At 39.5% G+C, this 15,896-nt stretch overlaps 1 long non-coding RNA gene across 1 annotated transcript; it reads right to left on the bottom strand.

Moving 5' to 3' along the window:
• Positions 1 to 243: 243 nt before the first annotated feature.
• Positions 244 to 6,093, bottom strand: LOC128153600 (uncharacterized). Its single transcript, XR_008239013.1, has 3 exons — positions 6,002 to 6,093; positions 4,526 to 4,795; positions 244 to 645 (listed from the first exon to the last, which is right to left on the bottom strand). It is a non-coding gene; the product is annotated as an uncharacterized LOC128153600 (long non-coding RNA).
• Between the last annotated feature and the right edge of the window lie 9,803 nt (positions 6,094 to 15,896).

Consider the following 15,896-nt stretch of genomic DNA (forward strand, 5'->3'; position numbering starts at 1 on the left):
ACAAATTGGGGTTTTGAAGCCTCGCCTTTTCTAAAAATTCTAGCAATCACATAGAAAGAACTTGAACAAACCCACATGTTTACATCAGCTTCAAAGAAAAGCATATGAAAACTTTCTTCATAGGGCACACACTTCTACTTGTTATTCAACTATTTATGATCACACGTATTTGTACAGAGGGGCTTTTTCATATTTTTTTCATATTTCAGTGTCTTACCTTACAATGGTTGGTACCAGAATTACTACAGAAACAGGGAAACGGTATTGTTTAAAATGTATATCACAGCAAAAATTCATGCATGGAAACACATGAAATGATGCCAATAGATACAGAGGGCATGGCTGAAGTCTCGGTAGCAGAATGTGTGTAGTACGCAAACATCACCACTGCTATTGTACTTGGGTATCAATGTGTTTTTCACCCGCCACTTTATTTGCTCATTTTTTCCTTCTCTTCCATAACATGTAGACAGTGGTTCCAACACCCAGGTGCTGCCATGTGGCACAGAAGGTGCGCTCTGTCCTCTCTCTTCACCTTCTGCATACCTTTGACTTTATATTTGGGAGTGACCCTCCTGCAGCCATATCACCTAAAGTGCAGGACTTCCTTCTCCAAAACAGACGTGTCCAGAAATGCCCCATTATCTGCAAAAAGCAACAAGTCTCTGAATATGGTTTTTCATTACATTGATATTAATCCAAATCTCATCACTGCAGTACAAATTACAGCAGAATTTGGCCTTTGCTGGTGTTGAAGCAATAAGGGAAAACATGTGCGTAATCATTAACATCTGTGAATTTACACATTTCAAGGCGTGTTTTTAAATTAATGTGCTCTCTGAAGTTGTGATTAGTTGAGTAGGCATAAATCCTACTGCTACATTGAAGTCTGAGGTACAAATAACAGTAAAGCTTTGGCTTCAAATGCTCATGAGACTTTTCAAAAAATATTCTACATTGGGCGGTAGCTTTATCATAAAAACTTTTAGGAAAAGCTACAGACCATTATGCTAAAAGTAGTACAGATCAGAAATAAATACCTAAAGAGAGTATTTTCAGGAAGAGGTAATAAAGACCATATTTGGATAATATAGACCATATTACCTCTAGTCATTAACTTTCTCTTGCTTATGTCCTTAAATGGACACTGCTACTCTAGCACTAAAGGAAGACACCGCTCACAGGCAGAATTCTCAGTTTGAAGTGTCCCTTCATTTTCTTCTTTAATACACTCAAGAAGTTTTAAAACATCTAGCAGTTCATCAGTAACCCACCCATGATGTAGTAGACATTTTATTTTTTAAAATAAACATCGCACATTCCAAAATGCCTAATGAGTCTACTCTATGCCTCCACGTATTGAAAAGGGGGACTGTACAGAAGTGCTGTTCCCAGGATCCAGCAAATGGCTCTGGACAATAGTGGAACTATTCCAACCATTTCCCCATCACCCTATTTAAAAACTGTTCCCGCACACTGAGAACCATTTGAACATTTTAATCCTGCTAAATGTTTTGGCCCATAGAGGACAGATTTGCACCTAAGCACTGCAGTTAGCGTTGTAAAGGTTGGAGGGGTTTATTTTTATTTTTTGTGGCTCTGCCTGAAGCACATCTAACTGCCAAGGCACTCCATCGACTGCATCTGGCTCCTTGACCAGCCACGCTGGGCATCTCTTGGGGTTCACTGTAGCTCCAGTCTGGCTCACGTGCCCAGGTGTCCTTCCTATGGTAACCAGGGATCCGGGGAAGGATGGCTGGCATGCACGTGGGTTTCACCCCAAAATGGAATCCAGACACGGCCTTTGTGCACATCCTGAGTCAGAAACTCAGATGGTTCCCAGGTTATGGTGTCTAGACGTAGGCTTAGTGCTTCTGGGACAATAATTTACGTTTTCCTGCACATAGGTTTCTCATCTGCATTGTGGAAGTATTAAGACTACCATTTTGCTGTCCATGTTGCTTGCTATCAGTTTGGAGTAAGAATGGTCTCCTGGCTTCCTTTTTGAGAGTTAAGACGCAAACATCCTGACTTCTGTTTAGATCTCTAGCTAGTGTTATAATTAATACATGCACAATAATTTGTTGCAAAGTATTAGGGCATCTATATAGACCATATCAATCAAAAGAGCAGAGAAAATAGAAGTTTAACCTCTCAAGGTTACATAATGCATGCTTCTCTGCTACGCACCTGACTGTGGTGATGACTATGATGCCACACACCACATAAATTCAGAATGCTTATAAAAAAAAGATGTCACACCACCTGTTCTCATCCAGCTTTTCTTTTTTTAACTAAAACAACTGCAAGTGAAACACAGACTTTCAAGCCAAAGAAACACTGCAGCCAGCATCCGATTTCAAAGGGTCCATATTAAAATTGTATGAAGAGAAATCCAACAGGAATAACTTTGGGAATTCAAAAGCATAAAAACTGGCAGTTTCAAATTCCATACTGGGAGATGACCTATTTTTGGAGACGAATGAGAATTTCTGCTTCACTTTAAACCTGTTCTATTTCTGGAGCTCCAGCCAGCTGCCTTCCCAATAAAAATGAATAATAATAATAATAACTACAACATGTGAACATTGGCCTTCGCACAAGGGCTTGCAACTTGAAAAAAACATTGCTAACAGTCATTTCTCTTGCTGCTGCAATCGCACCCACAGCCACACTCACCTTAAGTGAAGGTATGTTAAACTTTTGGCAGCAAATTTTGAGTTAGGAATTATTTTAGGTAAATAAATGTAATGCAAGCTATGAGGAAAAGAATGTGTATCTGGACACCTGTTTTTCATTTATAATATTGGATTAAGCTCATCTCATCCTCCAGGCAGAAAAAGCATCATCTGAATCCATCTGCAAGAAGTTGAATAAATGATAACTTATGCAAGAATGCAGAAATTCCCTTTCAACTAGAAGTAAGCAAAATGGGTCACTGGTAATTAAATTATTGATTAACTTGGCCTACCACCCATTCTACAATGTGAACTGATATTTATTCATTTAGAGAGCACATCTCGGCACCCTTTTGAATATAGGAGTCCTGACTGAACTGGTAGTAGCCTCCCACTTAATATGTGAATATTGTTTTCAAAGCTTGATACTTACTGATACTTACTTGATACTTAAAAAAGAAAGAAAAAGGACAAAAAGGTGGATTGTAATGCTGCAAATAGGAGGACTCTGTGGCCATCTAAAATATAAAATCTTTTCTACCTGCAAATTCTCTGACTTGGCAGCTCTTGTAGCATATACTCAATATGTCATTTGTTTTCTCAGCAAGCAAATGAGAACTGAACTGTGTCCTGAACGGCCAGGACCAGATGAGACCTCCTTGATCGCTTACTCTATGTAAGAGGCATACAGGGCATAAGCTCCTTTCATGATGATAAATGAAGATTTGGAATATATACAAAATACAGCATTAGAGTCTTTAACTTTGGGAAACACCTTATCTGCTACCCTAATAAAGCCCATTTGGCTCTGCATTCAGAAAGGCTTTATTACAACTGAAGCAATGAGGCACGTATAAAAGAAGATGCAAAGAGGGGGTACCAGGTTACTACACACATATGTGCACGCACACACATGTACATGCACAAAGGCGTGTGACAATTTTTCATCTTTCACTATATTAACAGCCCATAGTTATTTCCTTCAGCTAACAAATAGCATTTGTATTATGCTGATATCCCTAATCAATGGCTGATGGATGTGCCTTCAACCAGTAAGTTTGGAAAAATAAGTGAATACATATATAAATACTTCCAAATTAATATCAATTTTGCCCCAAATAAATGTATAATAAATTACATTCTTAAAACAACGGTGGAGAAGTAGAATATTATGATCACTACATCACTGTGCAATGATTTTTTCAACAAAGGGTTACAACTTTCAAGTACAAAATCATTGTCATACAAGATGACACAATTGTCTCCAAAAATAAAAAAATTAAAATAATAATTAAGACAAATCCATCTTTATGCAATTAAAGATGTATTTCCTTAAATAGTTGCATTTGTGCAGAAAATATTATTTCCATTCATGCACAAAAATATCCTCAAATAAGCAAAAAGGAACAGGAAACCAAATGGCAAATATAAAACATTCTGTGCTAATAATTTGCCTCTGTTCCACTGTGTTTGCAACTACACTAATCCTTTTTTTCCTCACTAGTTTCTGTATTGTTAATTGCCAGTACAGCCACTCATTTTCATTACAGATATCTAAACTATGAAACGAGGAATATAATAGTTAATCAAATACTATACAAATAGAAGCACTTGTATCATGGCCTTAAGGGCATTGGCTGATTTTAGATTGGAGGTTTATCTTGCACATCATATTATATAGTGTAAAATTTGAATATAAATAAAGAGGTAAGGTAGACCTAGGTAAGTAATACCAAAGCACCTTCAGCAGTATCTCAAGTGTCTTATTTTTGCAAATCAGCTGCATATAAAGCCACTATTTTTTTATTTATACACCCTAATCTTACCTAGATGTCTTGATGATTTACCCAGTTCTAGATGCTTGTTCCAATTCCTTTTTTGGGACTATATCAAAGTGAGAAGCCAAATACAACTTCTGACAAGTATAACTCGGCGAGACTGTTTTCAGAGAGAGACCCTTAGATGGGTTCATTATTTCATCCAAAGCAAAATTTGCAGCTGCTGGGAGCTGACTGAAGACTTTCCAAATTTTTCCTTTTTGTTGTGGATCTTTAGATATCATTGTTTTTGTAGATATCTGCCCAACATGTCTTGACAGCTACTTGATCTCATATTATCTGATAAGAAAATGAAGAATAATTTACTGTTATTAATAATAAACTCTCTTAAGTGCTACTTTACAAACACAGAAGCAAAGCATACTCGCATGAAATGAGCAACGTATGAGTATGCCCCGACAAGTTTACCATCTAATACTGGGAGCCTCAGAAAGAGAACAGCATGAGCTCTTCTTACGCCCCAAATCAGAGAATACAAGCAAGACAAGAAAGCAGGCAACTGCTGTGGGAAAGAATAGTGGGTATTAAAAATATTGGGAGGAAGGCTGTACTTTTTTGGTAGTTTTGCCTTCATTCCTAGGATGAAGTCTATTCCTTATGACTTCACTCCAGCTGCTTCTGAGGGAGGAAAGATAAGAGGGTGCTGGGCTTTGCAGCACAGGCTATGCTCAGCCATAGGCATCTCTCCTCGGGGCTCTCTCAAACCATGCATGCAACCTGGCTGCCCGGCTGCTCAAGGCTCTCGCTGCCTCTTGACATCGTGCTTCCCAGCACCCGCAGGGCTGGGAGCATCCTCGGAGGTGCGCACTGGTCTTGGAATACAGATATAATAATATTAGGGGTGAAATAAAGTTTAAAAAAAACTAGCCATGAAAAAGTCAAAAGAAAGCTGAGTCCACCACTCTTCCTACAGTTGTACAGAGGCTTGTGGGCATGTCTACATACTTTGGTACCAACGGTTGCACATCTACCGTAACCATCTCCCAACCCTGGCAGACCATGAAGCTGTCTGTATTAACAGAGCCCTGAGTTCAAGGTAATAATTTTTTTCTGGGAAGCAATATTAAGTAGCTCATACTACACTAGCATCTTTGCTTGGATGTTAGTCCTGAGCTGGCCCTTATCTTGCAAGCACAGAGACGCAAGTGCCCATGCTTACCCATATAGACACAGCATAAAGGTCTGTATTTGTCTGTTTCCTTATATATGTAGATACCTTCCTTCTCAGTCTCTCAGAACTATTTTTCCAATGAATTTAACATAGCTAACTCTAAGATAAAGCCTTAGCCTTTTTCTTTTTCATTAAAAAAATTCTCTCATGATGAATATGGATATTAACCTGCAAACCATTATTTCTTTCTCTAGTCTTTATGGATGAAATTCAGGTCTGGCACAGATGGCTGTATATATCATCCTGTACTAGATGAAAAGATTGCAGGAAAAGGGGCTGCAGGATTTTGTGTTCAAAGCAGCTCACAGACTTACCAGAAAGGTCTCAGCTCCACTGCTTAGCTTGCTGCACAGCACTACAGCCTCAAGCAGCGACCTTTGGGGTCCGTGTTTCTGTGAAGCTGGGGATCCCCACAGCTACACAGCTTGCCTGGCAGAGTGAAGCAGCAGATGTGAAGGTCTAAGTCTGCAAATGCTAAACCACAGGCTGCTCTCCCCCAAACTCTCTGTGCTGTACCTCTAATATCGCTGTAGGAATATTTGCGATCTATGTGCTCCCTGACATGTTGTTCCTTGGACTTCAGTAACACTGCTCACGGGAGCAGAAGCTTACATGACAAAAAAAACCAGTTATCGGGGCTTTTATAATACCATATTTCAATCTCTTAATGGATTAAGCTGACTAAATGGAAGTAAAAGGCGTGTTTGCTGCAATGCCACTTCAGCTATGAGGTTCCTGCAGTTCAGCACAAAGGAGGTGTACCAAATTCCCTGTTAACACACAAGTCCCAAGCTGGGTCCCAAGCTAAGACCGATGGAATGAAATAACTTGTGATTGTGGAGCACATTTCCAAATGAAGCCATAAGTGCCTAATTCTTTGCCTTATGATTACATCTAAACATTTTTTATAGATCTCAAACCCTTTGAACTTTAAAACTTTACAATAGCATAATTGATTTTAATCTTTTCTAAGCACTTATCTGGTATATGAAACTAGATACTCTATATTGTGATTCAGCCCTTAGGCTTTAAAAATTGTAAATACAGTTCCTTTGAAAAATGAAATCTAAAATCAAATACGGTATCTCTAAAGACAGTATTAGGCTTCTCAGTTTATGGTTTTATTACTGTGATTAATATACAGCCCCTGTGCTTGAGGTAAAAGGAGCCCACAATTGTGAGAAGAACATTTGTCCAACATAACACGAAGCAATATTAATAGTTGACTTAACTGAAAAATCATATTGGTGAGGGCACTAACTCAGCTATGCAGGACTGTTTATAATACACTTCATTAGGATCTTCAGCACTTATCATGACTATGTCATTTTAATACCCATCAATGTCAAACTCCACAGAAGAGCAAAATACTTGGAGCACTGCTGTGGAATGATGCCACACAAACCTTTAGGTGCTGGGGCACAAATCAAATTCATAACCCAAAATTAGATATTGAAGATTCCACACTATCTGGCGGAGAATGAAGCATCTACAGTTGGGATCTTTACATGGCAGCGCATCGACTGCGTAGCCAAATACAGGAACCAGCAGGAAAGGTGGAGAGAAGGGCAGGTCCCCGTGCCTTCCCTGGGATGCTGAGGGCACAGCACCCCGTTGCAGGATCTGCTCACAGCCAGCTCTGGCGCAGACCCAGCCAGCACAGCCTTAAATCTCTACTTGATATGCCATCTCAAAACCACTGTGAAACGTCCAAAAAATCCACCAAATAAAGCCTTCTGCACAATAACAGGACACCAGACCACTCCTCCAAGAAGTATGAGACCTTTTCAATTCCTTTTTCCTGTCTGGTATTATTTAAATATTTCCCTCAGCCCATGGCCCTGTCTCACAATTTTGGAGTAAAGCATACACCTCTGCTGAAGAGCATACTCAAGTCTCCCACAGAGTAATGACTTTAGCAAAAAAACCCAATAGGTGACGATACACAGCTTTTGCAAAATAAAGCTGTTATGTATTTATGTGTTTATGCTTTATGTAAAGGCTGCTATTATGTCGATTTCGTACAGCTTTCTATCATGTAATAAAATTACTGATGCATTCCTTAGGAGGTGTGAGACCCATCTTCCAAGCCTCTGCCAGTCTGAGGGCATCTGAACACACTTATCTCACAGGAAAACCCTCACCCCAAGAATACACAGCTGGTGAATGAGGTGTTCCCATGATCAGTACCAAAAATCTATATGGATGCTCTTTTATTAAAAAAATAGTCATTTGAATTTCATGAGAATGTTGGATTAGATTATCCCATCTTTTTAGCAAAAGGATTAAAAGTTGGAACTGGCATACTGGGCCAGACTTGCTGCTTCACCTACCATCAGTGAAGCAGAGCAGGAGACTTTGGGAACTAGTTACAGCTCTGATTCTCTGCCTAAATTTAGCCTGCTTGGGGAGGCCTGGAGACTGACTTGCCTTGGCTGGAGAACACCCATCACTCGTGAGATCCACTACAATGGCAGGGCTGGCTAGGACGAGGGCATAAGTGGGGTGGCTGGAAAGCAAGAGGCTTAGCCCTTTCCCCACTCTTTATTTGGTGGAGGGATGTTAAGGAGCTTTCACCAAATACTGCTGCTCCACTCATCCAGAAATTTTGAAGGCGGGAAGGCAGTCGGAGCACTCAGGTGAATCCCTCCGGGGCTCACTTGGCCCATGCTGGCACAAGTAGGTGTAATTTCGATCTCATGGGTCAGCAGAGGTGAAGTGGGGAAGGGATGTCTCTTCTGCTTTTAGGGCAGGGAAAAAACATAAATTATAAACTGAATGTAATGTCTACAAAAAGCTAGCTCAGCTGTCTTCACATGATTTCCATGTTGCAGGCCTTAAAACTGTGCCTTAAGACTGATCCAAAATGGAGACAATGCGTGCCTCGTAAGTAGCAATGGAGCCAAACCTAGAAAATATGCTGAACCATCTTTTTGTTTGTTTGTTTTCTCCACATCTTTCTTTTTTTCTATATTACTTATTTTATGGTTGCACCACCAGGTGCCGGTCAAGAGTGGGATGAAAGGATACAAAAATAAAGCTGCAGTTTATGCATTTGAAGACTTACGTGCCACTCTAACATGAGAGACATTGTAGTTCTGACTACAAAGCATCTCACAGCCTTTAGGACGCAGAAAATAAACAGTACCAAGCACAAATGGTATGAAGACTAATTTTAGCCCTTAGCCTCTTATTTCACTGTTTTGAACTGGAACAGACACTGCAGCAAAAATTCCTGAGAGCTGAATTCAATCTCCATCTTGGATACATGGTTATTTCTCTATGTTATATGACACTCTCCAACCTGTCATGTATTGCTATCACTCAAAACCATTTATAACTTGTTAACAAGGTGGTGAAAGGGAGCTGAATATTTTCCCAGAATGGTAGTTACATGTTTTAATAAAGATTAATATCTTGATCGTGTTAAGGACACATTAAACAGTGGGGCAAAATAGCCGCCTTTGACACCTGGAAACAAGTTCATTTGCTAGAAGGTTTCTTGATCACTTCATAGCTATTATTATTATAATAGAAAGAATATTGTAGGACAAACTCAGTGAAGAAAACTCAGGCCAGGGAAGAATAAACTACTGTGGTCTTGACACAGATTTCTCCCAGGGAACGTGCGTTGCTTAGTTTCTGAAGGGAAATCCAATTATGATTTTTATAACCCTCACAGTTTTCTTTTTGCAGAAAGTGGGTCATCTGCAGCAGACAGTCATGCATAAAGCACTCAGTTTTCACGTTTTCTTGACAAAGTCTGTTCTCCAGGCTTCACACACCATTTCCACATGCTCCCCTCTTCCCTCTTGGTACACAGGGAGCTTTCTGCAGGGAGCAGAAGAAACCAGCTCCAGCCATAGGGACAACGCCACTGGGGTGGCTCCTCCATGCACCAGAGCAGTCCCACATCTGGACCACGGTGGGACAAAGACTTGAAGTTTGGATTTCCCAGATTCCTTCACACTTTTTGTTTATGTTTTTGTACATAATTTAATGTTTTACCTTTTTAGATCAAGGTCTCCTACTATTTCATCTTCCTTTTGGGAAACTGGTCCCAATTATGCTATTCAGTGATCGGATTTATGTCAGTGACTGAAGAAGGTAGATTTGGTATGTCTTAGTGAACTACTGCAGACACAAGTCCTGTCACCATGTATAAAAACTTGCAACAAAAGGAAAGATGGAATTAATAAAGAAACTGTGAAGTGTAATGAGAAAAATATAAGGTGTAATGAAAAATATAATGAATGTTAACTTCGCCTCTGGAGTCCAGGTAGGAAAAAATAATCCTCCTTAAGAGCTTAGCAATGCATCTATAAAAGACTCGATCCTGAAGCCCCGTATTAGAAGAAACTTGGCATCTGTGTCAACATTTGCAGAATCAAAGTTCACACTGAAATGAGGTTTCCCTCTTTCAGCTTTTCAGTTTTCTTTTTTTCTTTCAGCCCTCCTTTCCCCCGTATCCACCACTATGCAGTCTCTTTTTTTCCTTGTTTGTTGCCAGAATGTAGAAAAGGCCTTTAAGGATTTTTTTCCCAGCCCCAACTGATGAAAAACCATCAAACTGAGTGAGATGTAAATAAAAATGTCATCTGGTTTCACATGTTTTAAAGTGCCTGACTTTTTGTGTTTATAATTTTAAAACTACTTAATTTAAAAACCTCAGACTTTAAAGGATATCTTCATTATGCCCTGAAAACTAGCACAAAGGCAAAGGATAAAGAAAACAGGTTTTAAAATGAACATTTATTACATTTTTTTTTTCTCTGACAAGCAGCTGCAATAGTGAAATAGTTAATCAGCTGTATGATACTTAACCCTCTGGATGTCAACTTTAATCTACATTTTTAAAAGGAATCAACATTTTTTGTGCACTTGCCCTACTTGCCTCCCAGGTTATGCTTTTGGGATAAGCACATTCTCCTCTCCTCAGCTGGCCACCAAGTGAAAGCTCTGTGCTCTCATTTTGCATGTGTTTTTCTGCTAGTTATGCTGCTGTCCCAGAAGAATAACTGAGAGAAGTTATGACCACTGAGTCACTGGCATCCTGTGTCCAAAAATGCAATCTTTGGGAGAAAATAAATTATTGAGATATTACCTGCAGGCACAACTGGGCACTATAAAAAAACAGGGTTTCAAGGGTTGTGTCTATAACGTTCACTGAAGTACAATCTTCAGTTGACAAGTGTGTGTGTGCAAGTGTATAAAACTAGGCTGTACAATGGTCACATTTGGTACAGAGGAGACATGGGTGTAGAAAATAGGTATCATCAGCCACTTTTCCGTCCCTTTATCCCAGGCATCTTGGCGGCCAAATGAACCCTTCATATCACATGTGAGCAAGTCTAACTCTACAGAGTTAGAGCAAAACCACAAGGACAGGTGCCACTTGGGCTGTCCCATGTCGATGGGACCCCTGCCCCAAGGGTGGCATACTTCATGCTACGGAGGTCCCCAGGTATGGACAACCAGCCACAACCCTCCCTGGCTCCCACCTCTCTGCAGCTGCAGGAGCCACAGACTCAGAGTTTGAATCCCTGCTGCTGCATGGGAGTCTCATGGCCAAAAAAAAAAGCTACGCATCTTCAGTTAACAGGCAGGCTGGTCATCTCCTGTGGCTACATTTCCTGCCGCAGTGGGGTGCAACCTACCGGTCTGCCTACTGTGCAGAGATGTAATTTGCTCTCTTTTGCAAAGCAGAAGTGCCTTTGATCCAGAGCCTGGATTAAAATCCAACTTTGAAGATTTGCTAAGCGGTGCCACATTTAAAACTGTCCTATAAATTAATTTAAAGACCCAACAATTATCTTAGAAAGAGAATGTTGTTGCTGTGACCTCCTTTCACAGAAGCTTGGCTTGGAGGAGGATCCCTTTGCAACATCCGTATATAGGATATCCTCATCCACTTTTTACCTTGGGACACCTCAGGTATGTCCCAGGATACAGAGTGAAAATTACTTCCCCAAGTGAATCCCCCCACCCCAGAAGAAGTGGGGTCAGACAGACAACATGGAGCCACAGCAAGGCTACAACCAGGGCTTCCCGCATGCAAGCCTGGTACCAGCGAGATGGGCTAATCCCACTCCTCCATGAGTGTCAAATATAGCCCAGGGTCCTAAGCAGCTCTTTTACAGAACAGTGCAATTAACAAATTGTATAGAAAATGATCCTTTGCACTACTTTGGAGTATTGTTTTGGGGTATTTTTGCAGTCCCTTTGGTTACAGACACTTTAAAAACAGATTAGGCTGCCTTATTGCTATGCCAGCTCTGTATATCCTTGTGACTGGTAACTGTTATGTTAATGGCAATCACTTGGAAGCAACCTGCCAAATTAGAATAAGGCCATTACAATTTACACCTAATAAATGTAGATGGATGCAAGAAAATGTATTAAAATATATTCCTAGGAAAACACATCATTAAAAATAAAAGGATGGCCTATAAGATAATTCAAGGGTTGCATAACCTTGCAATCTAACCAAGTACATATGCACTAAAAAGTCTTATGTATGCTGATCAGCTAAGGAACCATTCAGGAATTGTATCAGCTTTTTAAAACATGTTACTGTTACCTGTTAGTCCTCTGTAAATACCATTTGCAGTAGTTTATAGACATCAGTGCCTTGTGCTGGGCAAAAGATCATTGCCGCTCAAATATATATCATTTGGTCCTCTGTTTCAGCACTAGTGCAACTAATTTTCACTTTACTCAGACAGAGGAAGTGTGATTTTGGAGATTAATATGCTGATTTTTTCCCCATTGCCACATATCATAAATAATCTCTGACCATGCTATCTTTGTGTGTCTTGTATGTACATTTATCCTCTTCCCTCCAATCATTCCTTATAAGCATGTAAAAAATGATGTCTTTATTCCAGAAGACAAATGTTTTCACTGCTTTCCATTTTCATGCTATTTAGTTGACTATTTTACTTCCCTGATTCCTTTTACATCTTTAACTGTTTGTCTTGCAAGACTCCCAGCCACCTGTCCAGCCCCTGCTCCCTCTCTGAGGCTACCTTTTGTTTGAAATAGTTTGTGCTATATTATTTGTTACTGATTATAGATAATTCTTCTCATTCTACATAGACAAAGTATTTTTTGTTAGATTAATATTTAACCAGGCCAGAAACTACTGAGATCATCTAACCTAACTCTCTGAATAATAATAGCCACAGGACTGCCTTGAATTAACTCCCCTTTCAACTGGAGGAGACCTCTAGAAACACATATGAACTTGATTTAAATGATTCCAGTGATGGTAAATCTACCACAATAAAATCTACCATGATAAACTGTTCCAGAGTTTAATTAACATCTCTATTAAAAATGTGTGCTTTATTTGTAGTTTACATTTATCTGCTCCATCTTGCACCAACTGGATGTTATTAAAGCCTAGTTTGTTTTGGAGTTCAAAAAGCCTTTTCATAGCGAGTTTCTGGTTTTGATATAGGTACTTACATGTTCATTGACTCTCTCACCCTGAGGCAAGTTTTCGAGGACTCTGGTCATTCCTACAGCCCTTCACCTTCTTGACATGCAGACATGAGACCCTAGCACTTTTTTTTCCTCTGAGTTCCACGACCATCTGGAGCCACAGTCAATATTTCAGTCTCAACTTTTAGTCAATATTCCCCTATTCACATGTCCGAAGATGGAATTGCCTTTTTCACCAAATCAGCATTTTCAGATGATAATCCTCTTGAAAACTTCCTGCACGGGGGACTGAGACAGGGAGACACACATCACAACCGACACCTATCAGGACACCATTGATGAATTTAACTGTTACTACTAGTAGCATCAAGCTGTTATTACTAATAGCAGATAATGGTACGTTCAAGTATTGGGACACATGTTCGCGATCACTCCTTGCTGCAGACATTGGGAGGCCAGTCCTGGTGGTTTGCTCAGAAGCAGAGGGTCGTGCTGAGGCTCTGGGGGCTTCAGGTGGGTGCTCGGCAAGTCTCTTTTGGTCTCGTGCTTTGTCAGGCTGCATGCAGCAACCACTGCCTTCCTCAATACGATCCGAGTTGTACAGCCTTTGTTGGGATGGATTATATTTTACTTATCTACCTAAAAAAAGGTATAGGTCAAGGAGAAAAGAATGAACCTAGAGACAGCATTAAAAATTCTAAATCAAGAGTGTTATAAAAATTGAAACTATCATTTTTAAAAAAAGAAGCAAGTAGAGTGAACATGAGAGAGTTTATAAAAGAGAACGTGGTGTGAGAAAGAGGAGATGGATACTCTTCTTACGGAGTGCAGATTCCCCATCCCACAGAGCAGAATCAATTCTACTAGTAAATCACTATTGGCCACCTCAATCCACTAAGCTTTTTTTATAACTTCTCCCATATGTGCACATGTTTAAAATCAAACAATTTACTTCACTGAAGTGGAAAAGAAATTATTAATATATCTGGAGACTATATGATGCCAATATAAGTTCTACATCCCGAGGCGCTCTGTTGAATTGACCAGTGTTTCTCCTCATACCTAACTGACCCTGCATGAGTATGTCACCTTTACCAAGAGTTATTCACGTGTGAGTGTTTGTAGGGCATAAGGTTCTTATACAGAGCTATAGCAGTTTGCATTTGAAAGCATGTGTAGTTTCATCCAGTAAGATAATCTTCCTACTGAGGCCTCAAGAAGTGCAACTCATAATGTGTTGCTTCTGTTGGAGCCTTCACGTGCTCTGCAGAAAGCTGGGTATTATTTGGGGGGAAGGACCCCAAATTTTACAGTGCATGAGTGTAAATTGCCAGAAATCTACAACTTCATGGAGCCTTAAAATCCAAGTTACGGTTTTAATATGAAGATGAACTACACATTCAATAATGCTGCTTCTGTGCTATCTGATAGTGAATTGTTTTTATTTCATCTTTCAGTCTACACTTCATCTTTACTACACTGTGGACTTGCTTTTTTAAGTTTAAACAAGCCTGGTAGTGGGCAGATCCCATCTCTCAACGTTATTATTTCTGGCTTTCTCTGTGACCTCAGGAAGACAACTCTATTTCATACAACCATACAAATAAAACCACATATTTTCTCAAACTTCAGGGCCAGAAACATTTTAAAACTAGGGCTGGGAGCTTCTCTGGAAATTTACCAAATTATTCTGGAATAATTATTTCAATAAATTCCAGTAGCTTCACAAGTGTGGACACACCCTCGGAATGGAGACAACAATTCTGCAGCAAGGGGTGAATTCCACAACAAATCCTCTCCATAAATTACCACCCCAGCAAGGATATAGCAATTCCTCTACATCTACACATCTGGTCTTGTTTTCAGTATCTGCCAACAGATTTTGAATGGATGTTTTTGATATGAGGGGGTTTTGTCCTCCTTTGTTGTTGTTACGACAATAATTCTGACCTATTCCTTTGTAAAACCACCTGAGAATCCTCACCTAAAAAAGTTCACCAATTCAAAGCATTATTATCATAATTACTCTTGTATTTAATTGGGAAGTCCTATTTGCTGTTTGCATGCCAGTAAGAACAATTTGGCTCTCTGCTATTTTTATATCAATAGGGACATGTGCTCTTGTTCTATGATAATTATTTTACTTTTCAGCACTTCTATTACTTTGGAAACCACTTAGCTGTCTTCTGTTAACTGGTTGCATCCCACACCTAGTGTGCTCACCTATCATAACATTAATTTCCGCTCTCATTCTTGATGTTTTTCTAAGCCTCTTCAGCAGATTAATAAAAAAAAAATCAAGACACAACTTTTTTCTTTCTGAAATTGACATACATAAACATATATAAACAGAACGATGTGACAAGTATGCAGTGAAATAAATGATAGTAATATTCTGCCAGATGGTATTTCTGTCTGCAAGCATGCACATGTCTGTATGTGCACATGTGTGTTTGCCAGTGTATACACTGGCAATTTTGACATTTTACCATTCCGGAGTCACAAATGGTAGTTTCAAGGAAGCTGTGCAGGCGCAGAATGTCTCAAGAATATTTTCCTTTGAACAGACTTGATATTTCAGTCAACCACTGGACCAAATGAAAATCATTTACACAACAGGTGACTTAGAGCAGTGAAACAAGTGAAACATGGTGTTATTAAAATATGACCAAAAGCAAAAGTGTTGGTAGTGCATTTAAAGAAGACATGATGAGATAGCTTTTTATTCCTTTATGTAAAAGTATTTTAAGGACTTGCCATCAG

This window comes from Harpia harpyja, chromosome 17, assembly GCF_026419915.1.
Source record: "Harpia harpyja isolate bHarHar1 chromosome 17, bHarHar1 primary haplotype, whole genome shotgun sequence".
Classification (NCBI taxonomy): Eukaryota; Metazoa; Chordata; class Aves; order Accipitriformes; family Accipitridae; genus Harpia; species Harpia harpyja.